Consider the following 16,388-nt stretch of genomic DNA (forward strand, 5'->3'; position numbering starts at 1 on the left):
GTGTTCCCGTGTTGAGTAACAACATGATTCACATGGCTGGAACGCAGCAAGCAAGGAGAGGGTTGGAAGAGGTGAGCTCAGTTAGGAAGTGGGGACTAGATCACATGGGAACTTGTGGGCATTGTAAGGACTTGGGTTTTTGCTCTGAGTGAGGTGGTGTGGCAGGCTGAATAACAGCCCCCAAAAGTGCCCTCTTCCCATTCACCAGAACCTGGGCATTTGTCATCTTGCATGGCAAAAGGACTTTGCCGACGTGTTTCAGAATCTGGAGATGCAGAGATTATCCTGGATTATCAGGGTGAGCCCAGTGTAATCATACAAGTTTTAGAAGAGGGAAGCAGGAGGGTCAGAGACAGTAGTCGAAGATGCCATGACTGAGTCAGGAGGTTGGAGTGATGCATCGTGGAAGTGGCCTTGAGCCAAGGAATGTGGGCGGCCTCCAGAAACTGAAAAAAACCAAGGAAATGGATTTTTCTCTGAAGCCTCCAGAAGGAAGGTGGCCCTTCTATGTTCATCCAGAGGGCGATAATGGTCATATTCTGGGTCTGTTTCAAAGGCAGAATGATCGGGAATTAGTGATGACCTGGGAGAGGGGGAGAGTGGAGGTTGACTGTGAGGTTTTGGACCTGGGAAGCTAAAAGCATGGGGAAGATAATGGGAAGGGATGGAGGGAGACGTGGGGAGGAGAGGAGCTACTCACAAGCCGAGTTGTGGGTATCCTAAATTTGAGCTGACTTTCGGATGTCTCATCGAGAGGGCACCTGGATAGTGGGGTCTGGAGTTGGGAGAGAGGTCTGGGCTAATATATAATTTGGGGCATTATCAACATAAACGTAAGCCACCGAGTGGATGAGATTCCTTGGGTGTGACCATAGGAGATAGAGCCTTGAAGCTCTCTAGTTCCTAAACACTAAAGCCGGAAGGATTGGGGACCTTGATGAGTTGGCCTGGCTCCCAGGCAGGTATCTGTGGCTAGCACAGGGACTGTGGCTTCCCCCAGTTGGCCCCACCGTGGCTCCCCCGTGCTAGGTCAGTGGACGTGCTTTGCTTCATAGGACAAGAGTTTTTCCTGACATGTGCAGTTAATTCTGCCAGTGAAAGCAGGAAATAGACACAGCTGAAATCTTCTTCTGAGCCTGTCTGAATCCGGAGGTCTCTTTGGGACCCATATTTGCAGCCAATAGTCAGTCTCTTCAAAAGAACAGCGATGTGACTAAGTGAGGTTTCACCCAGTTTTATTTAGTGGAAGCATTAGTGAGGGGAGAGGAAACAAGACCTCCCTTGCTAGGGAGGAAGGAAGGGCGCATGCCCCGACCAGGCCTCCGAACAGACAGAGCACCAGAGCGGACGACATCACGGTGATGTCAGAGCTGGTGGCTCTCTGAGCTGTCCGGTCTTCCACTCTGCGTTTTCTCTTGCACACGAGAGAGCTGTTGTCTTACAAGCTGAAGATGTGAATTGTATGGTTTTGCATGGTCTCTGCTACATTGTCTAGGGTTCAGTGACTTGCTCTTGCTGGAATCATTTCTGGTTTCTTGGCTTCTAGACAGTCCTGGGACCTCTTCTCCTGCATTTGTCACCCAGATAATTGCCTTTAGAGAAGGAAAGGACCTTGGTCAGCTAGGCATGCAACAAAGCAAAGTGGTTTAGATGTTGGAACTGTATCTACAGCAATTTAAGCAGTGGGGGGGACGTGTGCAGTGCTGCATACACCTGGGGCTGGCTGGCGTAGCGTCCTGCTTCGTATGCCAGGAATCAATGGTATTCTTTATTACAGGAATACGAGAAGCATATGTACCCCTTCCTAGCCTATTTGTGAAGAATGGAAACAGTACTCATTCCATTCAGAGTCAGTGATGTCAGAAAGCGAGAATTTCCCTCCAATTATAATTCTGTAGAATGAACAGAATTAAGAAAGAGGGAAGGTACCTTGGGGTGTCTGGGTGGCTCCGTCGTTAAGCGTCTGCCTTCGGCTCAGGGCGTGACCCCGGCATTCTGGGATCGAGCCCCACATCAGGCTCTTCTGCTGGGAGCCTGCTTCTTCCTCTCCCACTCCCCCTGCTTGTCTCTCTCTCGCTGGCTGTCGCTGTGTCAAATAAATAAATAAAAATCTTAAAAAAAAAAAAAAAAGAGGGAAGATACCAGTCTAAAAATCCTTTGTATTACACCTCTTAATCCTTTTATTTATGGGAGTCGAGAAGCTAAAGAAAAATGCTTTCTTTACGGAGGCAGGCGAGAAGGAAATGCAGTATTCTTTTTTGGTCAATCATATCCCAGATTGTAAGTGTCTTGTTTCTTGTCTTTTGTGTTATGTTTACTCCGTTGCTTCCCAGTTATTTTAACCAGAGGTTTAAAAACAACAGCAGCAACAACAGCCCATGTTTTAATGTGTACAGTAGAATATGGAGGCGAACCTCTTCCTCAGCAGGCTAGGGTTCCGTGCTCTGTGACTTTGGACAGGTGGTTATTCTACCTTCTGCGCCTCGTGTGGGACGGGGTTTGCAGTAGTCCCTTGTCATCGTGTTGTTCTGAAGATCGAAGAGTAATCTGCGTCTGGAACTTAGCCCCCTGCCGGGAGTAAGTACAACCGCTCAGTAAGTACTGGGTCAGTGAGCATAGGTGCACAGGTGCGTGTGTGTATATGTGTACGTGTCACACACACACAGTGGATTTTATACTATCAAATCTTGACTACCCAGGGGCCGGTTTTCTGAAACCAGGCTCATCTCAAACAGTCTAAGCATCGCGGTCGCCCAAGCCCCACCCGTTTGACAGGGAGAAGCACCTGGAGAGGAAGAATGACCGAGAACGTCAGAAAGCCAGAGCCTCCAGGGCACACTGATGACTTGGTTTCTCCTGTGGGTAGAAGAATGGCTGTACATCAGCTTCCCGTGTGGATGGCGAGAAGCAGCGCAGGGGGGTGTCGGGGGACGGGCAGAGCAGGGAGCCGGGTCTGAAGGCCCATGGAGCAACTCCACATGGCAAACACTCCGGGTGCACGAGAGGCCTGGCAGGAAGTGAGGGTTTCACTGCCGTCCATTCAATCCGGGGTTACGGTTTTAATAATGAGCTTGTAATTACACAACTTAGACTGGCAGGTGGGTCCGACTCCTGCCACGGTAACTACAGCAGGCTAACCAAGGCTAGGACCACTGGCTGCATTTTTGGGGGGTGGGGGGTTAAGTTTTATTTATTTAAGAGGAAGAGAGCGAGCACGAGTAGGAGGGGCAAAGGGAGAGGGAGGGAGGATCTGAAGCAGACTCCTCACTGAGCGGGGATCCCGACGTGGGGCTCGATCTCACAACCCTGAGATCACAGCCTGAGCTGAAACTGAGAGTCGGCTGCTCAGCTGACTGCACCACCCAGGCACCCATCGGCTGCTTTTGCTTTACGTCTGTTCTAAGACAAAGTAAAATATAAAATTACAGCATTTTATGGGGGGAAAGGCTCTGTGGGTTAAATCCTCACAAAGATACATACCTCCAAAGACATAATAGTCTGTGGAAAGGTTGCCAGACGTCATGATAGCCAGTTCAATAGAGCAGTGAGTGCTCTCTTTATGGAATTATGAAGTGTGCTACTTGTACGAAATTAAATTTGGCAGTTGATCGTGAACATGTTTTTGAAGTGACTTTTAGGCTAGGTAGAATTACATAAATACCTCTGTTTTTACACAAAATATAATTTACAAAATAGTTTCATAGATTTTAATCTTGGTTCTATAATGTAGGCAAGGAAAGTTCTTTGTCCACCTTTTAAAGGTGTGTTGGAAGATTGTGACTTGGTCCAAAGCTCCATGGCTTGATACTGACAAAATCAGATTTTTAGTTCCTATCTTTCGACTTCAAAAATAAGCATTCGTCTAGGGGCGCCTGGGTGGCTCAGTCGTTAAGCATCTGCCTTCGGTTCAGGGCGTGATCCCAGGGTCCTGGGATCCAGCCCCACATCGGGCTTTCCCGCTGGGAGCCTGCTTCGTCCTCTCCCACTCTTCCTGCCTGTGTTCCCTCTCTCGCTGGCTGTCTCTCTCTCTGTCAAATAAATAAATAAAATCTTAAAAAAAAAAAAAAAGCATTCGTCTAAAGAAGATGTGGTATATATGTACGGTGGGGTATCAGAGCCATAAAAATCATGCCACTTGTGACAGCATGGATGGAGCGAGAGAGCACTATGCTAAGTGAAGTAAGTCAGACTGAGAAAGACAAATGCCATATGATTTCACTCACACGTGGAATCTAAAAAAGAAAGCAGATAAACAAAAAGGAGAATCATTTACACAGACTAGAATGATGGTTGCCAGAGCGAAGGGGGTGGGGAGACGGGAGATACAGGCTTCCAGGTGGGGGATGAAGAAGTCATGGGGATAAAAGGCACCGCAAAGGGAATATAGTCGGCGGTACCGCAATAGGGTTGTGTGGGGACAGACGGTGCCACACGGGTGGGGAGCGTCACGTGTAGAGATGTTGAATCACCGTGTTGTACACCTGAAAATTCATGAAACATTTGTGTGTCAACTATACTCAAATAAAAAAAATTTTTTTTAAAGAAGCTAACCCCCCCCAAAAGTATTCCTCTAGTATATCCATAAATGTATCAATAGTAAACCAATTAAAAAAATCATTTATTGTTAGATGACAGATTAGGGTGATTCCAAACAGTTGCCTTACTTTTTATTCTGTGAAAAATAAAGAAACTGCCAGGACTAGAAAAATCTTTACCAAACTTTCAGTTTGGGCTGGAAGTCTATTACATGCTCTTATATTTTATTTCTGTGTTAATATTCTGTCGACCTACTTCACAAGAAATATTTCCTGTTTTTTGATTCCCATGGTCTTAGTTGATAATCAAAAATGATTCCCGTCAGTCTCCTGCGTGATATTTTTTAACAAGTTCCATTTTATATATTTTATTTCAGTGAATTTTTAACCCCAGAAAATGCTCTAAGTGTGGATTTTAAAAAATCCTCAGCGAATTATATTTCTGCCTGGTGAGTTATTGCCTTAAAAGGGGTGGGAAGTTACAACACATAAAACGTTTCCATTCTGCATTATAAATTTCAGGAAGCCCACCGTCAGGTTCAGTGTGATTGAACTTGTGCGTCAATCTATGTTAACGCCAGCTGCTAAGGCATGCCACTGTTTGCAGTGGACCATTCTTTGATTTAATAGGACACTAAATGTATTCTTGCCCTGGGAGAAATGCCGGCGGTACTGAGATTCTAGATTTCATTTTTTTTTTTTTTAATTCCAGAGGCATATCTGTAACTACAGTTCTTATCACCTGAATACCTATATAATATCTTACGTTTATGTAGCATTTCCCTCAAAGCCATCTCCTAGATATTATATTAGTCCTGTGTTAAAAAAAAAATTAAGCCATGTTATACTAACTTAGACCTGAATGGCATTGTATGTGTGAGTGTGTTTTGGGGGGTCAGGGCTGGGATAGGGGTGAAGTGGGGGGTGGTGTCCTTTATGCTGGCAACACCAGAAATGGAGTGATAGACCCTGAAACTGTGTCTTACCATAACTCATCATGGATCGGCCTATGTATGTTTATCTAGACCTTTCCGAGTTGTTCCCATTTTTAACTGAGTATTCCGTGAGTCAGCTGTCTGCTGCACGAAAGAGTCCGAGGGTGGCGTTTGTACTTCTGTAAACTTTTAGGCTGTAACATGCCTTCTAATATTAGCAAACATCCCCATGCTCATTGTCAACATGTTCTGTGATTTGAATGGAGCCCAGTACCCTCTCTGTTGGTTTTTATATTTGCTATTCTAAGAAGAATGACTCTTTTCCTTGGACAGCCCCTATCTACCTGACCATGTCAGATTCTGACCGCCAGCTCCTTGCAGTGTATTCCTGTAAGCTTTTGGGTTTCGGGCACAGTACTAAATGAAGTCAGAAAGTAAATCTTTGAAGGAAACAACGAAACTAATAGTTGAAAACGACAAACAAATTATAACCGATACCCAGATCTGTTAGATTGCCAGCCCTAGTGTTACACTTGAACTCCTGTGCTGCAAGGGGCCTGCCACCCCCTCCTCTCACCTGGGTTGCTGCAAGAGCCTCCTGCTTTCCATGCTTCCTACCTCTCTCCATCCAATCCATTCTTCACACAGCATTCAAGGTGCTTTTATGAAATCACACAGTGGACTACATCACTTCTGTGATTAGAATTCTTTAATCTGCCCTGTTGAGCCGTAAGACGCCAGATGCTCTGGCCTCCATGTTTGTATGCTGCTCTGGCCCCTCTCTCTCACACACGGGCTACTCTCAATGTCTGCTTCTTAGTTCTTCTTGATCTTTTCTCTCTGCTTGGAACTGTCACCTCCCTACTAGTAGCAGAGGTGGTACCTTCAGCTCTCAACAACTCACATGACAGTTTTTCTCACTGTCCCACTCACTGGTCTCTTCCTTTTTATTTTTACAATGGCAGGTGGTTTTTCTCATGCATAGTTCTTTTATTCACCAAATACTTATTCAGCACCAACATTGTGTCATGTGCAGTTCTGAGTCCCTTGGGAGGTATCAGTGGGTGGTGAGAGGGAGGAAAGAAAAACCCTGCTTTCGTGTAGGCTTGGATCTGTGATCAGCTCAAATTTTGTGTATGAGATCATTTTTTTCCATACAAGTAATGTTTCTAGCACCATGAGTAGAAAAGCATTTTTTTTCCTAAAGAATTGCGTTGGTGCTTAGTCAAAAGCTAATTTATTGTATAAATGTAGGTATAGCATGTTTCCTTGTTGTACCTTCATAGCAGTACCATGTTGCCTTGATGACTGTAGCTTTGGAAGAAGTCTTGAAATCACATAGTGTAAATTATTTTTTCAAAATTGTTTTGGCTAGTCTGTATCCTTTGTACATGTATATACATTTTAGAATCCTGCTGGGGTTTTCATTGGAATTTGACTGAACTGACAGATCAATTTCGAGAGAATTTGCATCTTAACAATATAGAGCCTTCCAATCTGTGAACATGATATATTTCTCCATTTGTTTAGGTTTTTAAAATTTCTCTTGGCAATGTTATAGTTTTTACTTGCATATATTTTGTTAAATTTATCCTTAAGTATTTTAGGTTTTTGATGCTATTGTAAGTGGAATTTTTTAAATTTCATTTTTCATTATTGCTAGCACTTAAAAATACAACAGCTTTGTGTAAATTGACCTTGGTTCCTGTAGTTTTTCATTTCCTTATAAGTCTAGGTCTGGTAGGGTTTTTGTTGGCTTATTTGTTTTGCTTTTTTTTTTTTTCTTTGTGGCATATTTCCTAAGATTTTCTATATACATAATCATCTTGTCTCCCCAAAAAGATCATTGTATTTCTTTTTTTCCAATTACTGTTCTTTATTGTTTTCTTGCCTTATTACAGTGGCTAGGACCTTCACTACAATGTGGAATAGAAGCAGTGAGAAGGAATATTCTTGCCTTATCTTGATCTTAGGGGGAAAGTATTATTGTTCATTGTTAAATGGATACTAGTTATATCTTTAGAAAACACTTTTTTATCAGGTTGAGGAAGTTTCCTTTTATTCCTAGCTTGTGAATGGGTATTAAATATTGCCAAAAGGTCTTGGGGTTTTTTTGTTTTGTTTTGTTTTGGCCTCTCTTGAGGTAATCATATGATTTTTCTCCTCTGGTAGCCATCCTCCAGGTGTCTCCTAATGATCCCTGTATCCTGGTATTCATACCCTTGTGCAGTCTGCTCCCATTGGTCTTTGTGACCAATAGAATACAGTAAAAATAACAACATGTCACTTGTGAGACTAAATTATAAAAGACACTGCAGCTCCTATCTTGGGTATGCTCTCGTGCCCTTTCTCTCTTTAACTCTACAGTCACTTGCTCTTAGGGAAAGCCAGTTGTCATATTGTAAACAACCTTATTGAGGGAATTTGGAAGTGGATCATCCAGCCCCAGTCATTGACTAGCCCCAAACTGGCAGCCCAGCTGTTTCCTGAAAGACCCTGATCCAGATCTATGCAGATAAGCCACTCTCAGATTCCTACCCTGGGAAAGTGTTAAGATAATAAATGTTATTTGTGATAAGTTCCAAGTTTTAGAGTACTATGTTGTACAGCAGTGGTTAACTAATACATCTCCTTTATTTGCCAGTGTGGCGAATTATATTGATTGTTCATATGTTAAATCAGTGACGTATTTTTATACTAAAGCCCACTTGGTATTACTATATTATCTTTTTTTTTTTTTAGTAAAAGCTTTATTGAAATGTAATTTACATACCATATAATACACACATTTGAAGTATACAGTTCAGCATTTTTAGTATGTTCAGAGTTGTACCACCATCACCACAGTTTTAGAACATTTTTATTAGTTGGAAAAGAAACTCTATACCCATTAGCTATCATTCCACAATTCCCCTGTCTCCCCCAAGTTTGGCTCTTATGTTTAGAATTTTGATCCCTTTTGATCGGTTTAATTTTTGTATGTGATCCAATAAAGGTTCATTGTTTTGCATGTGGCTATCCAGTTGTCCCAGCACCATTTGTTGAAAAGACGGTATTTTCCTCATTGAGTGGTCTTGGCACTCTTGTTAACAATGATTTGGCCATAAATACATGATTTTATTTCTGGACTCTCAAGGCTGTCTCATTGATCTATATGTCTATTCGATGTAAGTTCTACACTGTCTTTAATACTGTTACTGCTTATTAAGTTCTGAAATTGGGACACATTAGTTCCAACTTTGTTATTCTTTTACAAGATTATTTTGGCTATTTTGAGTCTCTTCACTTCCCATATGAATTCAAGGAGTAGCTTATCAATTTCTACAAAGAAGCCAACTGGCTTCTGATAAGGATTGCATCAAATCTGTAGATTATTTTGGAGAGTCTTGCTGTCATATTGAATTTGAGATCCATGAACAGAAAATAAAATGTCTTTTATTTCAATCTTCTTTAATTTCTTTCAGTAATATTTTGTCAATTACAGAGTATATGATTTACACTTCCTTTGTTAAATTTCCTAAACATTTTATTCTTTTTGATGCTATTGTAAATAAAATTATTTTTTTATTTTCAGATTGTTCATTGCTAGTATATAAAATACAGTTGATTTTTATATTGATCTTGTGTTCTCTAATGATGGTGGACTCATTTATTAGTTTTAGTTTTTAGTGGATTCCTTAGAATTTTCTCTATACAAGGTCATGTCATCTGCAATTAGAGATAGTTATACATCCTGCCTTCTAATTTAGATGCCTTTTATTTCATTTTCTTGCCTAATTGCTTTGACTGCAACCTCTAGAACATAAGGTTGAATAGAAGTGACAAGAGCAGACATCTTTATCCTATTCCTTATCTTAGACATAAAGCTTCCAACCTTTCCCCATTAAGTATGTTTTCTGTAAGTTATTTGTAGATGACCTTTGTCAGGTGTAGAAAGCGCCCTCTGTTCCTTGTTTGTAGGATGATTTTATCATGAAATGGTGTTGGATTTTGTTTAATGCTCTCTCTGCATCTATTGAGATAATTGTATGGTTTCCATTTTTTGTATTTTTATTTTTATGTATTTCTGGATTTGATTTGCTAATATTTTCTTGAAAATTTTTCCACTTCAGTTCATGAGAGATATTGGTCTCTACCTTTCATATAGTATCTTTGTACACTTTTTGTATTAGCAATATACTGTTCTGGTACAATTTGTAAAATTGATATTTTTAAGTGTTTGAAAGAATTCATTAGTGAAGCCCTATGGGTCTTGAGTTTTCTTTGTGGAAAAAGTTTTGAATTATGAATTCATAATTTTGTTTTCATAAATATAAGGCTCCTTAGGTTTTTCTATTTCTTTGAGCGCTGGTAATTTTGTGTTTCTTCTAAGTTGGTCTGTAACATCTATGATGATATCCCCATTTTTATTTGTGATACTAGTAATTTGTGTTTCTTCTCTTTGGTTTTAATTGGTCTGGCTAGGCTTTATCAATTTTATTTCTCTTTTTAAATAACTGATGGTGGTGTTGATTGAATTCCTTTATTCTTTGTTTTGTATTTCATTGATTTGCTTTTCTCCTCACTTTGAGAATAATTTGCTCTGATTTTTCTAATTTCTTTAGGGGAAAGCTTAGATCATTGATTTTCAGTCTTTCTCCTTCCCTAATATGAGCATTTATAGATGTATAGAAATATATTCTCTCTAATAGTTGTTTGAGCTATGTCCCACACATTTGCATTTTAACTATCATTCATTTAAAAATATTTTCCAATTGCCTTGTAATTTCTTCTTTGGCGTGTGGGTTATTTAAAGATTTTATTTTAGAGAAAGCGAGCATGTGCATGAGTGGGAAGAGGGGCACAGAAAAGGATAGAATTTCAAGCAGACTCCACACTGAGCATAGAGCCCGATGCAGGGCTCCATCTCATCCCATGAGATCATGACCTGAGCCAAAACCAAGAGTTGGACGCTTAACTGACTGAGTCACCTAGGTGCCCTGGCATGTGGGTTATTTAGAGATTATTTGTTTTTGAAGATTTGGCTATCATTTTGTTATTGATTTATAATTTAATTATGATCACAAATCATAATCTGTATGATTCTCCTTCTTTAAAAGTTTATAGACTAGTTTTATGGCCCAGCATATTGTCTGAATTGATGAATTTTCCATACACACATGAAAATGTTCCATAATCTGTAGTGTTCTATAAATGTCAGGTCAAATTGGTTGATATGTTAAAACCTCAAGTAACAGTGTTATACTTTTTTTTTAAGTAAGCTGTCTTTTAAATAAATTAACAAAAAAGAAAAAAATTGTTAGGATTTACTGACCAGAGATACCATTTTTAGTGCTTTTTACCCCGTGATATAGATCTGAGCTTCCATTTGGTACTCCTTTCATCCTGACGAATTTCCTCTTGTATTTCTTGTTGTATTACTTGGCCACAAATTCTCTCAGCTTTCTTCATCTGAATTATCTTTGTTTTGCCTTCGTTTTAAAGAATCTTTTTCTAGATATAAAATTTTAGATTCCCTTTAAGGGGTAGTGTTCTGTTGTCTTCTACTTTACATTGTTTTGGTGCCATTTTTATCATTGTTCTATGTAATGTGTCTGTTTTTCCATGACTGCTCTTAAAATTTTCTCTTCATCATTGGTTTTTAGCAGTTTAATTATTTTCCTTCCTGTGGTTTCCTTTGTTTCTACTTCTTGAGGGTTTTATAAAAATTTTTTGATATATGGATTTACAATAATTATCAAATTAGAAAAATTTTTAGCCATTATTTCTTTATTAGTATTTTATTAGTATTTATTGGTATTTTTTATTATAATGTCATAGTAGATATGAATATTTATTTTTGAATGTGTAGATATTATTGTCTCCTTTTATAGATTGTTGAGTTTCATTTAAAGAAGCAGTTAATTTCTTTGTGACCAGCTTGATTTTTTCCAAGACCTCCTTTTAACCTTGGTTAGGGTTGGTCCAGGCTAGACTTTATTTGTGGGCTCAGTTAGTCCTTTCCTAAGACCTCTGGGATCTCTGCTGAATGACCACAGTGTTCAGTGAGGTCCCTCCTCTCTGGCTGATCTCCAAATGGAGTACTTCCTAGCCCTGTGCACACTCCAGTCATTGTTTGGATTTATCTCCTCTGTAGTTTTTCCCTTGTTACTTTTTTTCTTTTTTTTCTTTCTTAGCCTTGAGGAGCCTTGCCCTGGACATAGCAGTTATTATTCAGCCGAAGACTCACGGGACCCCCTGTGCAGTTATCTGGAGCTCTTTTTCTTTATAGCTTCTTTGTTTCTACAATCCTGCCTGCCTAATTCCTACTACCTTAGTAGCCGCAAACTCTGATCTCTCTCCTTTCACTCAGCAGTGCCACCATATTGTTTGATCGCCCACTTCCTGCATGGCTAACTGGGAATGCTTCCAGGGGGAAGTTAGGCTGATCATAGGGTTCTGCACACTTACTTCCCTTTTCTCAGGGATGAGTCTGGCGCTGCTTCTTGCCCAGTGTCTAGAAGCAATTATATCACACATTTTTTCCGGTTACTTCATCATGGCTAGCAGCAGAAGTCTGGATTAATTTTTGATAATTTTCAGTGGGAACAGATGGAATATAATTATTTTTCTGCCTCTTTCTTGCCTGTTTACACAGTCTCAAGAAGTTATTTTTACTCAGTTTATCCTCTCAACCTTGCACTCACTGGCTAGGTGCTGTAGCAGGCCTGGAAGTATTACGTTGTCATCTTCCATATTACTTACAAATGTCAAGACTGTTTCCCCTTTCATTCTTGATATTACCCTGTTTTTAACCCCCAGAATAATCTCTTGGTCTTAACTGCTTGCTTATTTGTTTATTCATTTTTATTAAGTAAACTCTGTGCCCAACTTGGGGCTCAGACTCACTACCCTGAGATCAAGAGTCACCTGCTGTATGGAGGCCGCCAAGTGCCCTGTTTTTTTTTTTTTTTTTTTAAGATTTTATTCATTTATTTGAGAGAGAGAGAGAGAGAGAGCACAAACAAGGAGAGGGGCAGAGGGAGAGGGAGAAGCAAGCTCCCCGCCAAGCAGAGAGCCTGATGTGGGGCTCGATCCCAGGACCCTGAGATCATGACCTGAGCTGAAAGCAGACGCTTAACCGACTGAGCCCCCAAGGCGCCCCCAAGTGCCCTGGTCTTAACTGCTTTCTGAATTCTCTCTTAACCCAGTGTTACAGTTAAGACCATTAAATTTGTGAAGGCTGCCATAAAAAGTGCCACAGTGTGGGTAGCTTCAACATCAGAAATTTATTTCCTCCCACTTGGGGAGGCTAGAGGTTCCAGATCATGATATCAGTCGGATTGGTTCCTTCTGAGGGCTGTGTGGGAAGGATCTGTTCCACACGTCTCTCCTTAGCTTATAGATGGCTGCCTTCTCTCTGCGTCCTCATGGTTGTTCCTCTGTGCACACAGACACCTATAACTCTGTGTGTTCAGATTTCCTCTTCCTCTAAGGACACTGGCCATATTGGATTAGGGCCCACCCTAATAACCTCATTCTAGCCAAATGACATCTGTAAAGACCCTATCTTCAAATACAGTACCATTCTGAGGACTAGGAGTTAAGACTTCATGAATTTTAGGGGAGAAGAAACAATTCGGCCCATAGCACCAATTATTTCTCTCATCTCTTTATTTACCACCTTGGTGTAAAACTTGATGTCCTTTGATATTTCATTGTTCATATGCTTATTTATGCCTCTAATCCCTTTTTATTTTTTCAATTTTTAATATTATTTCTTTAGGGTTTTTTTTTTTTTTCTCAGAGAGGGGAGGAGGGGCAGAGGGAGAGAGGGAGAGAGAATCTAAGCAGGCTCTGTACCCAGCACAGAGCCCAATGCAGGGCTTGATCTCAAGCCCCTGGGATCATGACCTGAGCCACAGTCAGGAGTCCAGTGCTTAACCAGCTGAGCCACCCAGGCATCCGCCTTTAATGCCTTTTATTTTGCAGCAATAAGTCAAGTTCCCTTAAGCCATCATTTTTAATCTTTTCAAGAATCACCGACCCCTTTGAGAAACCAGTGAAACCTCTAGAGCTGCTCTCCCTAAAATGTATATTTTCACATAGGAAGTTTGTTACATATAACTTGGGGAATTTAAGATGCCCCCATCCATCCATGGACCCTTAAATGTGGAATTGCCACCCCAGTATTCCTTGGGCTTTTTGTTTTTGTTTTTAAGATTTTATTTATTTGACAGAGAGAGACAGCCAGTGAGAGAGGGAACACAGGCAGGGGGAGTGGGAGACGAAGAAGCAGGCTCCCAGCAGAGGAGCCTGATGTGGGGCTCGATCCCGGGGCTCTGGGATTACACCCTGAGCCAAAGGCAGATGCTTAATAACGACTGAGCCACCCCGGCGCCCCCCAAGTATTCCTTGTTTTAACCCTTCAATTCTAGGTTCTGTTAGCTAACTGTTTGGGCATCATTTATGTATATCCCGGAGTCACATGCAAATAAAGAGCATTGACTGAGCCCAGGATACATGAATGGATTGTGCATAAAGTTATAGCTGCAGAAAAAGAAAAGAAATCCATCACTCGTGTGGTCAGCTCTCTTTCAAATCCAGTTCATAGGATATAGTGGTAGATGGTCATATATAAACTTTAAGGAGGTGTTGGCCTTTTCCCCTTGCATTTAAAAAGGTTATGTGCTGCAATGTGAGACAAATAAATCATGATTCACTACAACAACAGCGTTGCAGTCAGTTATATAAATTGCTAGTGAAGCACTAAATCTGTCACTTTGTGTGTTCTGATTGTTTACCAGTTGGAATGGTGTTGGAAAAGAGGACTGACTGGAAACAAAAGAAGCAAATATAGTGGCAGATGCAATTAGCAAGATCAATGGTTGGTGCCAAAGGTTCATTGTTTGGTCATTTCAGTTGACCGAAGGAAAAGCAATTGCTATCCAGAACACTTCACTAGCTATAATTTGCTGGAAACGAATGCAGAAAAGTGAGTTGCCCAACTTTACAACAATGTGGAGAATATTCTTCCGCTGACTATGTTCCTAGGACAGTGACCAGAAGATCAAGTTTATTCTTTTCATTCATGCTTTTAATAGATAATGCAGAACTTTTGCTCACTCGGTATACTTGGAAGAAAGGGATAAAGAAAGGGGGGGTAATCAGAAGGGGGAATGAAGCATGAGAGACTATAGACTCTGAGAAACAAACTGAGGGCTTCAGAGGGGAGGGGGGTGGGGGAATGGGATAGGCCGGTGATGGGTAGTAAGGAGGGCACGTATTGCAATGGTGCACTGGGTGTTATACGCAACTAATGAGTCATCGAACTTTACATCAGAAACCAGGGATATACTGTATGGTGACAAACATAATATAATAAAAAAAATTAAAAAAATTAATTATTATTTTTTTAACCTTAGCTATTCACCTGCTTCTTTAACAAAAATCTCCTGGTCTGCCTTTGCATCCTTTCTAACAATGTTTTGAACCTCAGTGTATCACAGCTCTCTCACCTCATCCTAGCAGATTTTGTCCTGTCAAATCATAACCTCAGGCTTGCATGAACTGTAGCAAAAACTTGGAAACAACAAAGAATGTTCTGTGTTGCTAAGATTTTTGTAAGTTGGCATTTCATTGTCTTAAATTGAGCAGTTTTTGTAAGTGCATGACCTTGAAAATGTGTCACTAATAACGATAGTGATGATTCTAATAGCTGCCATTTATGAGTACTTACGTCTTCTAAGTCAGATAGTTATTCCTAACTAAGGTATCCCCCCATGAGGTGGAGTGACTGTTCTGCCCATTTTACAGATGAGGGAGCCGAAGGCTAGAGGAGGTAACTTGACAGAGTCAGACCTCATGCTTTTAACCATTATGTATGCTCTGTGACAGTGATTAAGAACGGATTAAATGCTTATCAAACGTGAGTTCTTTAATATCTTCCCAAGCCTTGTGAAAGACACAGTTCGTTTTTGTTGGAGCCAATAACCTAATGAAACCTGAAGAATAGTTAAAGAACATTTCACTTGGGACCCCGAATAGGACTGCAGTAGGACTACAGCCCAGACAAAGATTGTCGTGGCTTCACATGGTCTAAAAAAATGTCATAGACCAGGCGGCTTATCCAAAAGAAATTTCTCACCGTTCTGGAGGCTGGGAAGTCTAAAATCAAGGTGCCGGCCGATTTGGTTTCCAGTGAGGCCCCTCTTCCTGGTTTGTAAAGACACCTTCTTGTCATGCCTTCATGTGGGTGGAGAGAGAGGTTATCTTTCTTGTGTGTCTTCTTATAAGGGCACTAATCTCCTTCATGAGGGGTCTGCCCATGTCACCTAATTACTTGACAAAGGCCTCGCTTCCAAATACCATCCCATTGGTGGTTAGGGCTTCAGTAATAGCAGGACAGTCGGTCAGCCTGTAGCAAGTGGAGATGAGAGTTTAGCTGGCCTTAAAAAAAAAAAGAATGCAGTGATATGTATTAAATTATTAAATTTCTTGACTTAAATACACATTTAATCTATTATTTTGCCATCGTTCTCACCTCCTCCTATACCTTCCTTCATCACTGAACACAACTCCTGTCTTGCCTCTCATTTAGTTATGCATTCTGTGACGGGTTGCACAATTGTGAGCGTCCCAGCAGTGGACCCTACTAATGCTGTTCTTTACCATTTAGGTCAGCTGGTTCTCAGCGTTTATGAGATCATGTGCTACTTAAGGAAGCTGATGAAAGCTGTGGATTCTCTCCAGGAAAAAAAAAATTTGTATACATGACCATTGGACCTGGGGTTAAAACTATCTGCCCTGCGCTCACTCTCTCTCTCTCTCTCTCTCTTAAGTAAGTAAATGTTTAAAAAAAAAAAAAGAAAAGGGGGGCACCTGGGTGACTCAGATGGTTAGGCACCTGACTCTTGATTTCGGCTCAGGTCATGATCTC

At 40.8% G+C, this 16,388-nt stretch overlaps 1 protein-coding gene and 1 long non-coding RNA gene across 5 annotated transcripts in view; both read left to right on the forward strand.

Moving 5' to 3' along the window:
- RSU1 (Ras suppressor protein 1) overlaps positions 1-16,388 on the forward strand; it is a 185,563-nt gene that overhangs the window by 65,462 nt on the left and 103,713 nt on the right. The window lies entirely within an intron of this gene.
- LOC121106309 lies at positions 13,791-16,316 on the forward strand. The gene is made up of 2 exons (XR_005838926.1): positions 13,791-14,444; positions 16,128-16,316. It is a non-coding gene; the product is annotated as an uncharacterized LOC121106309 (long non-coding RNA).

Source organism: Ursus maritimus, unplaced genomic scaffold, assembly GCF_017311325.1.
Source record: "Ursus maritimus isolate PB19 unplaced genomic scaffold, ASM1731132v1 scaffold_31, whole genome shotgun sequence".
Classification (NCBI taxonomy): Eukaryota; Metazoa; Chordata; class Mammalia; order Carnivora; family Ursidae; genus Ursus; species Ursus maritimus.